The sequence below is a fragment of the Vombatus ursinus genome, unplaced genomic scaffold (genome assembly GCF_900497805.2).
Source record: "Vombatus ursinus unplaced genomic scaffold, bare-nosed wombat genome assembly UNPS02014863.1, whole genome shotgun sequence".
In the NCBI taxonomy this organism is placed as follows: Eukaryota; Metazoa; Chordata; class Mammalia; order Diprotodontia; family Vombatidae; genus Vombatus; species Vombatus ursinus.
The window spans coordinates 10,101,353-10,115,265 of record NW_020954641.1 but is presented as its reverse complement, the minus strand read 5'-3'; the positions used below and the strand labels follow the sequence as shown (position 1 = coordinate 10,115,265).

General features: G+C 35.6%; 1 long non-coding RNA gene across 1 annotated transcript; it reads left to right on the top strand.

The window, feature by feature from the left end:
- Positions 1–589: 589 nt before the first annotated feature.
- Positions 590–2,034, top strand: LOC114027746. Its single transcript, XR_003567285.1, has 3 exons — positions 590–677; positions 1,229–1,316; positions 1,962–2,034. It is a non-coding gene; the product is annotated as an uncharacterized LOC114027746 (long non-coding RNA).
- The last annotated feature ends 11,879 nt before the right edge of the window (positions 2,035–13,913 follow it).

Here is a 13,913-nt window from a genome sequence, read left to right as displayed (position 1 = left end):
CCCTGCACCTTCTCTCTTTAACAGTTATTTTAGTTACAGGAAGTTGCCGGCCTTCCTTGTAGGAAGCTGGAGCATTGGGGTCAAAGTTGCTCTGTCCCCTTGAGGCCTCACTTTACTCTGGTCCCCGCTTTGGAGGCTGCGGGAATTTTGTCAGAAATGACCAGAGAACTGGCTCGCTCTGCCTGTTGCCTATTACACTTAAAAAGGCACCGGGAAAGAGGCTGAGCGCAGGCTGGACTACAAGCTCCAGCATGCATCGGGCCAGAGGGAGCGACCAATCAGAAATACGCAGGCCGCCCTAGATCCCGCCATGCTCTGGGGGGCCTGTTCAAATCTCTCCTCAGCGTGGGGCGGTTGACAGACAGGTGGTGGCTTTCCCGGAGGGGCGGAGGTGGGGTCTGGTGGGGCGTGGGAGGAAGTTCAGACCACTCTGGAGGCGGGAATCGATTCAGGTTGTGCAAAGGCACGGAAGAGTAAGCGGTCTCCCCGGATTCCCTTTTTCTGGTGGCTTCCTTTCAAGCTAGTAGTTGTTCCGTGGGCGGGCCCCGCTCTCATCCACTGGGCCAACTTCCTTTGACAGCCTGGGGGAGGGGGGGCGACCGACCGACCTCACTGTACTCCTGTAGCTCTAAGATTTAGAAAGCCTTTTTCTCACACCTTTATTGTGAGGGAGGTGGGTGAGTAAATTACCCCTATTTTATAGGTTAGAGTGTCGAGGTGCCGCTACTGAGTGGCAGAGCTGGTGCTTAAATGCCAGGTCCTTTGGAACATGGTTTGGTTTTTGTTCGTTTTCTCCACTCGGCCTCAGGGAACTTCTGGTGTGGAAACTGCCCCCACCCATGGAGATAAACAAACTCAGTTAACTTGTGTCCTTAGTTGCCTTGGGGTTCGGGGAAAGAACGTTTCCGAAGTAGCACTTAGGGAACTTCACAATTCAGGATTGTCTGAATTCGAGACTGGAAAGTCTGCTGGAGGCCTTGCAAATCCCGAAATTTAGCAGCTAATTAGGATTTGAGCAAATATGAACTTCCTAGTCCAGAACTGTACCAGCTTCAAAATAAACACGTGATTTTTTTTAAGGGGTGGGGGGAGACGGAAGCTAGGAAGGAGGGAGTGAATTGTCCAAAATCAAGAATAGGATTATTGGTCAAACTAGGATTAATTTATAATCTTGACTGATTACTAATTAAATATCCTTTCCAACTTTATACCTTTTACTCTTCCATAGGCTTTTGTACACAACGGATGTGCAAAATTTCATCATTGTCTGCACTACCAGCCTCAGACAGTTGAGAAAGTGATTCTTCTAGTGCCAGGTGCTATATAAATATAATCTCTTATTGTTAACCAGATTCTGTTGATTGTACTGAGATAAAGGTAGGGAGGCTGGCTGCCCTTGTGTGACCTAGCCAGGTTTCAAAGCATGAGACCGCTGGGAGGCTACACTTTGATCTCACCACCATCTCTTTTGTTTGGCAGTTCCTACAATCCCTTTTAATAAAGTGAAATCAAGTGAGAGAAGAATAAGCTTGTAATGGACCCCCCGGGGAATTTCCCCTCTCTGGCCCATTAGCTCCCTATGGAGCCCTGTCCTTATGTGTTCTTCAAATCAGATGAGAGGATGGACAGTAGCAAAAAATCCATTGGCTGGGAGTTAGTAGATCTAAAGTGTCACTAATTAACTGTAATGTTGGGCAAGATATTTAATTGTTCTTTGCCTCAGTCTCTTTATCTGAAATAATGACCATTACATAATAGCACTTTTTACAATGTTTTTCTCAGAGCAAACCTATGAATAGGTAGTACAAATATTCGTATTTCCATTTTAAAAATGATCAAAGAGATTCTGAGAGTTTGTGTCTGGTCACACAATTAGTAAAGGGAGGAGCCAGAATTCAGACACAGGTCATCTGACTTTTAAGTCTATGACTTTCTACTATCTTATCTTGTCACAAAAATAGAAGAATTGGAGTTATATGGTCCCTTCCAGTGCCTTCATCCTATGAGTATCTATAATCATCTTTCTGATTTAGCATGCAAATGGAAGTAAGTTGATTGTCAGTCTTCTGGTATTATTTATGAATTCATGAGTGTGAATACTTTAAACAAAAATTAAGGCTGTAAGAAAAAAAAACAGCCCATTTTTTTTTTTTTTTTACAGATATTCTTCTACTTGAAAATTGTATATTTTGAACAGTGGGCTATATATCCTTATGGTCAATACATCTGACCCAGGCAGAAGACAAAAATACCAATTCTTTGTACTAAAGTTTAGTTTGTTTTCGCCATTATAAATAATGATCTGAGACAATAAGCCTAAAACTGTGTGTTTTTTGCCCCTAATTAGAATATATTCTGCAGGGAAGACAGGACCTTGTCTTGTACTTTTAAAAATTTATAGGTAGGGATAGTGTTTGTCTATAGTAGGCATTTTTTGAATGCTTGTCAAATAATTGCACTTGAAATGAATGAAATTTTTATGTTGCTGAATTTTTCCTGTAGTTAGAACATTTATAAATTATATCCCCAATGGAAAACTTAGTTTAAATATATAATTGAATATATAATTAAGTATATAATAAAAGTCTTTTTTCATACTACTCAGAGTATTTGTACTATTCAACAATAAGAGATGATAGTTTATATTATATTAGTAATTATATCATGCAGATATATATATTATATGGTTATATTATAAGTATCTAAAATCTGAACTATTATTTTTAATTTTTATGTCAGTTTCCATTGTAATGGCCCCATCTTGTGGCAATAGTTTGATTTAGAGAGAACCTCACTAATAGCTTTTATTGAAAGCATCTCCATTCTCCAAAGTACACATTTTAGAAAACTAGCTAACTATCTTTGACTCTTTCTCTTCCTCACTTGCATTATCTGATTGGTTGTCAAGTCCTGTCAGTTCTACCTCCACAATATTTTATACCTGTTCTCTCCTCACACTGCCATCACCCTAGCTGAGAGCCCTATTTTCTTTTGGGGAAACTTGCAGGTGGGGAACTTGTAGCCTCGAGGCCACTTGTGGCCTTCTAGGTCTTTGGGTGTGGCCTTTTGACTGAGTCCAAGTTTTACAGAACAAATCTCTTTATCAAGGGGATTTGTTCTATGAAGTTTGGATTCAGTCAAAGGGCTGCACTTAAAGACCTAGAGGGCCACATGTGGCCTCGAGGCACAGGTTCCTCACTCCTGGTAGGCTATCTGAAATGGCCTCCTAATTGGACTCTGCCTTTAGTCTCTCCACTTTCCAATCCATTTTTCACGTAGCTACCAAAATTAATGTATATATCAGACTATTTCAGTGCCATGTTAAAATCTACTAGTAGCTCCACTATTGCCTACATTATAAAACACAATCTCCTGAGCTTGGCATGTGAAGCTTTTTACAATCTGATTCCAACTTAGTTTCTTGACCTTATTCATAGGCTACTAGCTGTTCTTTAATTTCAATCTTGCCCTCTCCCACTTCCATGCATTTACACAAGCCTGGAATATTCTTAGGAGTGTGATGAAGCCAGCTCTAATCTGGGAGAAATTGTTAAATTTTCATTGTGAGCATTTGTATTCCAGAAATCAATAGTTACTACAAAGAGGCTAGATATATTGTTTTGTTGATTGTCTAGACTTAAGTGTTAATAATGCAAATTTACCTTAAAAATATATGCATACATTTTTGTCCAAGACAGTCTGTTCATTGAACATTTATCAGTACACCCCTTAATATACTCCTTCAGCATCTCTGCCTGTTGAAATCGGACATTTCTTTTATGGCCTAGCTCAGAAGCCACTCTTCCAGTAACCTTCCCTTATCCTCTCAGTTGAAAGTGATTTTTTTCTTTCTCAAATTTTCTTATAGCACATTGCTTCAATTTTTCATTTTCCTTGAGTATTTCTACCCTGTATTGTACTTTTTTGTGCATTTCTCTTATCAGTATTAGATTTTAAGGTCCTGGAAGCCAAGGAATTGAAATTTTTCATCTTGGTATTCCCCAATATATTGCAGAGTGTCTTGCACATAGTAGATGTTTAATAAATGTTTGTTGAATTGAATAACCTATCTAGAAGTATTTTCGGTTGGAAAAATAACGTACAACAAGATGACATATATCATTAACTCATAAAAGATATTACTTCAGTTTTCTCACTTAGATTTCAAAGAAAAGGACTAAAATATTGTTCTGGGTTTGAAAATTAAATTTGTTGATATCTTTTGTTTTTTAGCATCTTCATTTTTGAAAATATCACTCTTCTTTCCCTATCCGAGACAAATATCTCTTATAACAAAGAATTTTTTTTTAAAAAGAGGGAAAAAAGGCAATTGAGCAAAGTTAATTGGCACATTAGCCAAATTTGACAGTATATGCAGTGTTATATACTAATAGTCTACCACACCAAAACCAATGCCATACTAATACCATAGTTCCTTATCAGGGAGGTACATTTTTTCATCTCTTCTTTATGACCAGGCTTGGTCATTATAATTAAACAGTATTCAGTTTCATTTTTATTATTCTTTCTATTTACATTGCTGTTATCACATACACAGAGACATATATATACATATACATATATATATACATATGTAGTTATACTTATTTTCCTCTGAATTAGTTCATAAACCTTCCCATCTTTGCCTGAATTCTGTTATTTCTTGTAATATTCTATTATATATATAAACACATATCCATATATATGTAGATATATATTCCAAAATTTCTTTGCCAATTCCCCAATTAATGGGCATCTGCTCTAAAAATATATTTGAAATTAATTTGCAGTATTTCTATTTTGTCAATTTTTATTTTTGTTTTTCAGTCAAATGTTTAAGAATTATATTGCTGACCAGAAATTCAACTTGAAAGCTCTAATTAAAAATATAGAAAAAATTTCTTTGGATCTGAAGAAGATGGATGGTAAGAATGAAATCCCTGACAATCAAATTGCTTGCATATTATCGTTATAAAAGAAGAGGAGAGCCAATGTGTGTCTCTGCTCTGCTTAATTAGCTTATTCCCCCTTCTTACAATTGACTGTTGAGTTTTGGGGTCAGAAGGTATTCTCTTTTGTGCCTGAAACAATGCCACAAATAAAATTGTGCCAAATTAATCATCTAATTACTGAGTTTTAGAGCTGACAGGAAACTAAGATACATCTGATATTTGGCTAGGAATCAGGAGGTTTGGGTTATAATTATAGATCTGCCAGCAAATAGCTTGGGACCTTGGATAAGTCACAACCGTTCTGAACTTTAACTTCCTCATCTGAAGAAACCAAATACTAAGATCCCTTTCATTTCTAATATTCTATGATTCTCTTTTATTAGTTATGTATTCTTCATCTGATACAATAGAGCTGTTTATGAAAATGTTTATGTAAAATTTTCAGAGATCAGATTTTACACTCATCAAGTTAAGTAGATGACCAAAAAAAAAAACCCTTACATTGAAGTACTTTTTTTTTTTTGTAATTCTAATCATTACCCTCCCCCTACTTTTTCTAAATTCAGATTCATATAAACCTGGTTTTCTTACGACAGTTTCCCAGCCAGAGACTAAAATAGGAGAGGCTGGACAAAGAGCCAGTCAGAACATCCAGAAGAAAGACAACACAATGACATCTACTTTGCAGTAGGAGCAGAACTTAACCTTGACACAGCAGGGCCTCATTCTGGCATTGAAGGGGGAGACAGAAACTGCCACTGCATCCAGGGTTCATGAGGGCGTAGAACTTGGACCTAACATAAAGTCCCAATCTAGAAACTGAAGCTAAACATGAATAAACAGAAGAAACTGATACAATTATGAAATGGTATGGATAAGAGAATCCCAAGATAAAATCCCAGAAGAAAACAGCTTTGCAATAATTGCAAGTAGAATCTCAGAACAAAGAATAGACTGGCAACAAGGATTCTGAGAGTGCATGGAAAAGATAAAGCAAGAATTGAAACAAGAGGGGCAGCTAAGTGGCGCAGTGGATAGAGCACCGGCCCTGAAGTCAGGAAGACCTGAGTTTAAATCCAGCCTCAGACCAAACACTTGTCATTTACTAGCTATGTGACCCTGGGCAAGTCAATTAACCCCAATTGCCTAAAAAAAAAAAAGAAGAATTGAAACAAGAAATAAAGAATGAAATTAGTACATTTAGAGAAAAATAGGTTAGAACAGAAAGTAGTGGACACTCTGAAAAATAGAATGGAGCAAAGAGAACTCTGGTTTAATAAGAAATATTTGGAGTAAAAAAAAATCAAAAAGTTAGAAGAACAAATGAAGTATCTTCTAACAAAAACAACTGACCTGGAAAATAGATCAAGGAGAGATTATTTAAGAATCATTGGACTTCCTGAAGACTATGAACAAACAAAAACTCTGAAAACTATATTTCAAGAAATAATAAAAGAAAATTGCCTAGAACTTTTAGAATCAGATGGCAAAATAAAAATAGAATCTACAAGTCACCTCTAGAAAAAAGCCTGAAGTTGAGCACACCCAGAAATGTCATAGCCAAAATCCACAACTTCCTGATCAAAGAAAAAATACTACAAGTAGCCAGAAAAAAGAAGAGATCACGTACCAGAATACCACAGTTAGAGTCACACAAGATTATGCAGTCAATACCTTAAGGAAAGAAAAACGTGGAATACAGTATATCAAAAAGCCAAAGAAAAAGATCTGTCCACCCAAGGAAAAGATCTGTCCACCCAAGGATAACATATCCTGCAAAATTCAGTGTAATCATACAGGGCAAAAAAAAATAGATCTTTAATATAATAGAGGACTTTCAAGCATTCCTATTGAGAAAACCAGAGCTGGGTAGAATCTTTGAAACACAAACATAGCAAACAAGAAAAACCTAGAAAGTTAGATTCATTTGAACAATTTGAGTGGGATAAATGACAATTACATTTTTTTGCCTACTAGTGGGAGAAAAGAGACATTCAGAACCACATTGTCTCCAGGACACTCCAATTACCTTAAATTGAAACTTAGGAAATGAGTGTATTGGTTTTATGGTTTTTTGTTTATTTGTTTACCATAAGAGTAAAGAAAAGGAAGGTAAAATGAATATACTGGAGTACGCTAGGTAAAGTGAAAAAGAAGAAGAGGTAAGGAAGTTAATATTATCTCTTATAACTAGGGTGTGTCAAAAAGAATATACAAATTGGGAGGAAAGGGTAGAGGGAATAGTCATTTATTTCATGAACCTTCCAGTCTTATCTGAACCACACCAAATAAGGTAGAACACATACAAGCTTTAGTGTTGAAATACTTTATAATCAACAGTAGAGCAAGTAGAAAGAGGAATAATTAAGAGAAGATTGAACTGATGAAGAAATTGTCATAATCGACATAAAATTCATTTACAAAGGCCTAGTTATAAAGGAGGAATTAAAAGAACAGTAAGAGAAAGTTAGACCTGTCTGATTTGGATGAAGATAGAAAAGGCAAAGGAGTGAGATCAGAGAACTCCAATTATGTTACTAGTGTTGATCCCATTACCTTTCACCACTTTTGTTTGTTGTTTAGAATAGAATTTAGTATGGATATGATGGATGAGAAAATATAACTAATAGTCATAACTTTGTGAATGAGATAGACTCATAAAACTGAAGGGGATAATATAATGATGAAGAAAGCAAAATCTAACTGCATTTTTTAAATAAATATAGTTGAAACAAAGATTCTCACAAAGATAAATGATGGGCTAAAGAAGAATTCTTACACTTCCAAATGAATTTTTAAAAAAGCAGGACTGGCAACCATGATCTCAACCAGAACAACAGTAAAATTGGTAATACAGCAAAAAGATAAATAGGAAAACTACTTTATGCTTAATATATTGTATGTTTTATACTATACCACATTATAGTTAATGAAATAAGATAGAAACTTAGTATATATTCACTGAATAATAATTCTAAATACTTAAAAGAGAAGCAAATTAACTATGGAGAGAAGCAAAAAAAAATAGAATAAACTTAGGCAAAGAGGAAACAAAATCATTGCTATTTACAGATGATACGATGGTTTACTAAGATAATCTTTGATACTCAACCAAAAATTAATTGAAAAAATTAATAACTTCAGCAAAGTAGCAGAATATACAGTAAACTCATAAAACTAATGACTATTTTGGTGAATTACTAATACAATTAACCTGAGGAGAGAGGAAAAATGGATATTCAGGATAACTAGATTATATAAAATATATGGGAATCAACCTACCTATCATTGTACACGTAAGGCTTCATTAAGTACAACTATAAAATACTTTGCTGAAATAAAGAACAACTTAAATAATTGGTCAAACATTAATTCTTCGTAATTGAGTCATGGCAATATAATAAAATGACAATGCCAACTCAATTAATTTATATATTTAATGCCATAGCAGTCAAAATAGTAGTAGGGGGTTACTTTAGAACTAGATAAAATAATAAAACTCATCTGGCAGAATAAAAAGGCAAGAATTTCGAGAGAAATAATGAAGAAAAAAGTGAAAGATAAAATGGACAATTTTGATTACCTTAAATTCAAAGCATTTGTATGAGCAAAATAAATCCAATTAGAGTTAGAAGAAAAAGCAATTGGGAAGTAATCTTTATAGAAAATTTCTTTGATAGAGGTCTAATATTCAAGATACATAGAGAATTGATACATATGTTTAAGAATAGGAGCCAGTCTCCAGTAGATAAATGGTCAAAAGATATGGGAAAAGTTCTCAAATGAAGAAATGAAAACTATTGACACAATATGAAAACATCTTCCAAATAACTAATGGAAAAAAGCAAATTAAAACAACTTTGAGATTCCCACACCCACTCATCAGATTGGTAAAAATTACAAAGAAAGAAAATAAGAATTGTTAGAAGGATTGTGGGAGAACAGAGACACTAATGTAGTGTTGGTGGAGCTCCAAATCAGTTTAGCTATTTTAGAAAACAATTTAGAACTATTCCCAAAAAAGTCACTAAACTGTATGAACTCTTTGATCTAGCAGTACCACTATTAAGGATCTCTCCCAAGTAGATCAAAGATGAAGGGAAAAGATCTATAAGAGAATATAGCAATCTTTTTTTTTTTAAACAAAGAACTGAAAATAATGTAGATGCCTACCAGTTGGAGAATGGCAGAGTGAATTATAGTATGTATAATGAAATATTATTTTGTCATAAGAAATTGTCAATATGATGGATTCAGAGAAACATTGAAAGACTCATTTAAATCGATGCAGAGCTAAATGAGCAAAAGATCAACAAAATAAATTCCACAATGTCAATAACAATAATATGAAGAAACAAATTTTTTTAAAAGCTTTTGGACTCTGATCAAAATAATGAAGAATAATGACTTTAAAAGATTGATAATGAAACATATCTCCTACCTCTTGACAGTAAGGTAAAGGACATGTACTAAAGAATGAGATTTGCATCCTCAGACTGGCCAAAATGTTAAGATTACTTTTACTGCACTATACATATTTGTTATAAGGGAAAGTTTCTACATGAGTTTTTGATAGAGTAGCAGTAGTAAGTTAGTGGGTAGGTGATACACAATGAAAGAGCACCAGCTAAACTTATTTTAATGCAGAGAAGAAAAAATGCAGAAGGGGGATACAAATAGCACTTTTGTATGTGCTTTATTAAATTTAAAACATATATGTATGTATAATATGTATGTATAAATAGATATGTAAATATATGTGTATATACACACACACGTATATATTGAACAAACTACCTAACAAGTTTACTTTCTTATATAAGCCTTTTTTTTCTTATATTGAAATGTTTGTGTTTGTTGATCATTGTTTACAGTAAAAGTTATTGAAGAATTTAAAAATGTATACTAAAACAATGGAAATATGGTTAATGACTTCAGCAATCTTTTTCTATACAGAGCTCACCAAGTTACTTCTGTGCGACCTTATTTTGCATTTTAGTCACCCTGTGAAGACAGTTATAGCAAAAGTAGAAGAAAACAACATTGTTTCTGAAGAGTTTAAAATATCAGATCGATTAGAATTAGTTCCTACTTTGAGCAATGATGTCTGACATGTTAAAAGGCAAGAATTTCCCATTTGTTTCCAAATTGTTAAATTATATGTCTGGAGGTAATTGTAGAATTAAAAAAATGAGGGTGTTGTTAAAACTTTTATTAAATGTTAACTGATTTGGAAAATAATCTTATATTGTTTGGTAGTGCTTTCCTTTTCAACTTTTAAACAGTGGTTAATTTTAACTGATGTGTCCTTTTAAATAGTAGCTAGGTAAATGAATGACATGAAATTGTCCATGGGACAAAGAACTTGATCCTTTATTCTTGGGGTAGCTTTAATCTAGCTTGAAGTAGAAAGGATCTACCATGATTACTAATGATAGATCAATTACATTTACTATTTTTCATTTTTGGCAATGATGTCCAAAATTTTGTTCTGTTTGTCCCCAAATTCACCTTCCAAACATTGTCTCTACCAGTTCATTTGAACTGCGCAGTACATTGGACCAAATGCTGGATTTGAGGTTAGTAAACCTTGGTTCCAATACTGTTTCTGCCATATACCATTTTTGTGACATTTGCCAAGTCATTTAATCTCTCTGGGCCTCATTTTCCTCAACTGCAAAAAAAGAAGGCTGGTTTAGGTGATCTCAAGCAGTACAGTTATGATCCCCTTTTGGTATCATTATAAATATTAACAGTTGAGTAAAACAAAAGGACTTATAAATAAACAAGATGAGCTCACATGTTAAGCCCACATGTAACCAAAAGTTCATTGACACTGTACAGCTGTTTGGAGTTCTGCAGCCTGTCTACATAATAAAACCCCCCTGAAAGTCCTCTGGTTGTATTGACCTCCATTTATTTAAGATAATTTTCCCATTCTTCTCTCTTTTGCTATTTTCAGATGTATTGTTCTTCCCCAATCTTAACATTCTTGTATTAAGATCATCAGAATATAACAAAATAACTCCCAATCCATCTATTAATTTAGATTCTCTCTATGAACCCAAATGAGCATCTAGGTGGCACAGTGGATAGAGCGCTGGTCTTGGAATTAGGAAGACTCATCCTCCTGAGTTCAAATCAGGCTTCAGACACTTACTAGATGTGTGACTCTGAGCAAGTCACTTAACCCTGTTTACCTCAATTCCTCATCTGTAAAATGAGCTGGAGAAGGAAATGGCAAACCACTGTAGTATCTTTGCCAAGAAAAACCCAAATGGGGTATCGAGGAGTCAGACACAACTGAAATAACTCGACAACAACAATAAACCCAAATGGCGATAGTTCTGTCATCTCCCCATATAAGAATGTAAATGGCTTAACCTTGTTTAGTCCCTTATGATTGCATGGTCATGTTTACCTTGTTATGCTTCTCTATTACATTTTCTACTCAGCTTTAGTCTTTTCATCAGGAATACTTGGAAGCCCTAAAGTTTCATTTTCTCCCTGTAAGATTATACTCAGCTTTGTTAGGTAAGTTATTCTTGATTGAAAGCCTTGGTTTTTTGCCTTCTGGAATACCATTATAGTGATGGCTACTATATCCTGACTGTGGCTCCTTGGTACTTAAATTCTTTCTTTCTGGCTGCTTTCATTATTTTTTATTTGACCTAAAAGCTCTGGATTTTGGTTATAATAGTCCTGGGAGTTTTCATTTGAGAATTTCTTTCAGAAGGTGACTGATGGACCCTCCCAGTTTCTACTTTACTCCCTGTTTGCACTAGAATGCTCTACATGGAGTACTCTCCTGGCCAGACCTTGATCCCAGAGTCTGTAGAACTCTCTGACTTTCTCCCTGGGCTGCCCTGGGCTAGAGAAGTGATTCACTGTTATTTTCCCTTGAATTTCCTGGTCAGAATTCAGTCAGGAACATTTTCTAGATCTTTATGGAAGAGTTTTGGTGGGGTTCTTACTGCTACCCAGTCATTTTCCAAGATGGACTTTCTATAGAAGGTAGCATTTGAGCTGAAATTTGAACAAAGCTAGGGATTCTAAGACGGAGGTGAGGGGAGAGTGCATGTGAGGCATGGAGATGGGAGATGAAATGTTGTATATTGCAGCATGTGCAAGACACCTGAAAACATAAGCTAAAGGCAGATTACAAAGGGATTTAAAAGCCAAACCACAGTTTATATTTTATCCTAGAGGCAGTACAGAGTTATTAGAACTTCTTAAACAAGGTAGTAACATGCATGATCAAATTTGCACCTGAATAATGTCAATTCGTAAGCTATGTGGTAGATGGATTAGAGAAGAATAGTCCAATGCAATAATCCAGACAAGAGATGATGAAGACTTGAACTAGGGCAGTGGCTGCATGAGTGAGGAGAAGGTGACAGATATGAGATGTATTATGTACACTATAAAACTTTGGAACTGGTTATATGTGAGGGCTGAGTAGGAGGAAGAAGTCAAGAATGACTGAATTTTCAGAAATAGGTGATTAGAAGTATATACTGCCCTCAACTGAGATATGGAAGTTAGGAAGAGAGGAGGATTTGGGGGTGGGAGTGAAAACAGTTTTATTTTAGACATGTTGAGTTTGATATACAGTCCTCAAATTTTTAGGGGGTAATGTTCCTAGAAAATGGTGTAAGAGTCAAAAACTTGAATGTTGATACATTGAACCTATGGGAAATAGGGAGTAAGGTTCTTGCGACCATGAAAAACTGATCTTTTGCTTTACTTTTCTGTATATTGTTCTTTATAATAAAACATTTATTCTGGTAATGTGTAATTTTCCTAACACAGTAACCATGAAATAACCAATAAAATGCAGAGGAGAGGAGAGGCAATGCTGGATTGGACAGGGCGGGGCAGAGGTGGTCCCTTTTGGCTTTGGGGTTGAAAGGTTCCCCATGAAAAGCACATACCTGAGAATAAGTCCCTGGCCCAGTCAGAGCTTGGAATTCCTGCATGGAGCAATTCAGTCTGTTAAGTGTGCTGTGCTGCTTCACTTCCCTAGGCCCACTGGCCAGAACACTTGGGAGCCTGGTGGGACAGTTAGTGGAGGAGGTGGGATACACTCCGGGAAGCCTGCAAGAGGGTGGGGGTGACTACCGTCTCATTTACCCACAAACTTAGCCACTTTTCCATTTTTTCAATTCCTTCATCCCACACAGGAGAGTTTACTGTAGCACTTTCTGGAACAGATTCGTGAACACTTTTATGACTACTTTCCTTCTTTTTGCAGATATAAACATGTGCACATCTCATCTCTAATTTTTTCTCTACTGTGCATAGCTGAGAATGTGGGCTTGCCAACAAGAAAGTGAAAATGAGGTTACTAATTAAATCATGTGAATGCATGAAATCACAAAAGTTAAATACCTGAATGTTGAGGATTGCCTGTAGCTATAAGACATCTATCCAGTAGGCAGTTGGTAATATAAGAGTGGAGGTCAGAAGAGAAAATGGTATTTAGATCTGGTGATCATCTGCATAGAGGTCATAGTTGTGCCGATGATAGTTGATTAGATTTCTGGGAAAGAGTGTATATAGAAAAGAGGGTCTAGGATAAAGCCTTGGGATATAATAGAATGACCATAATTGAAATTTTACTAGATTAAGGTTCAAGATCTTCCAGAGTTTGCTCCATGATGATCCTGGAAAGCTTGAAGAACCCAGAGTCACCTCCGTTCCATAAGAAGGAATCAGATTAGTACTTTATTTGCTGAAAGTACAATTTATCTTCAACTTGGTGAGTAGATTTTGTGGCTATATACTGAAGTTTGGTGGTAACAATCATTGCACTTTAGGACCATCTTTTAATAAATACCGTTCCATACTCTAATAACTTTTTTTTTAGTACAACACTTTGATGGATTTGTGGTCTCATGGATATGAGTACTCCTTGCAAACATACAATCCATTTACATCTCCTCATCTTGTTTGACTCTT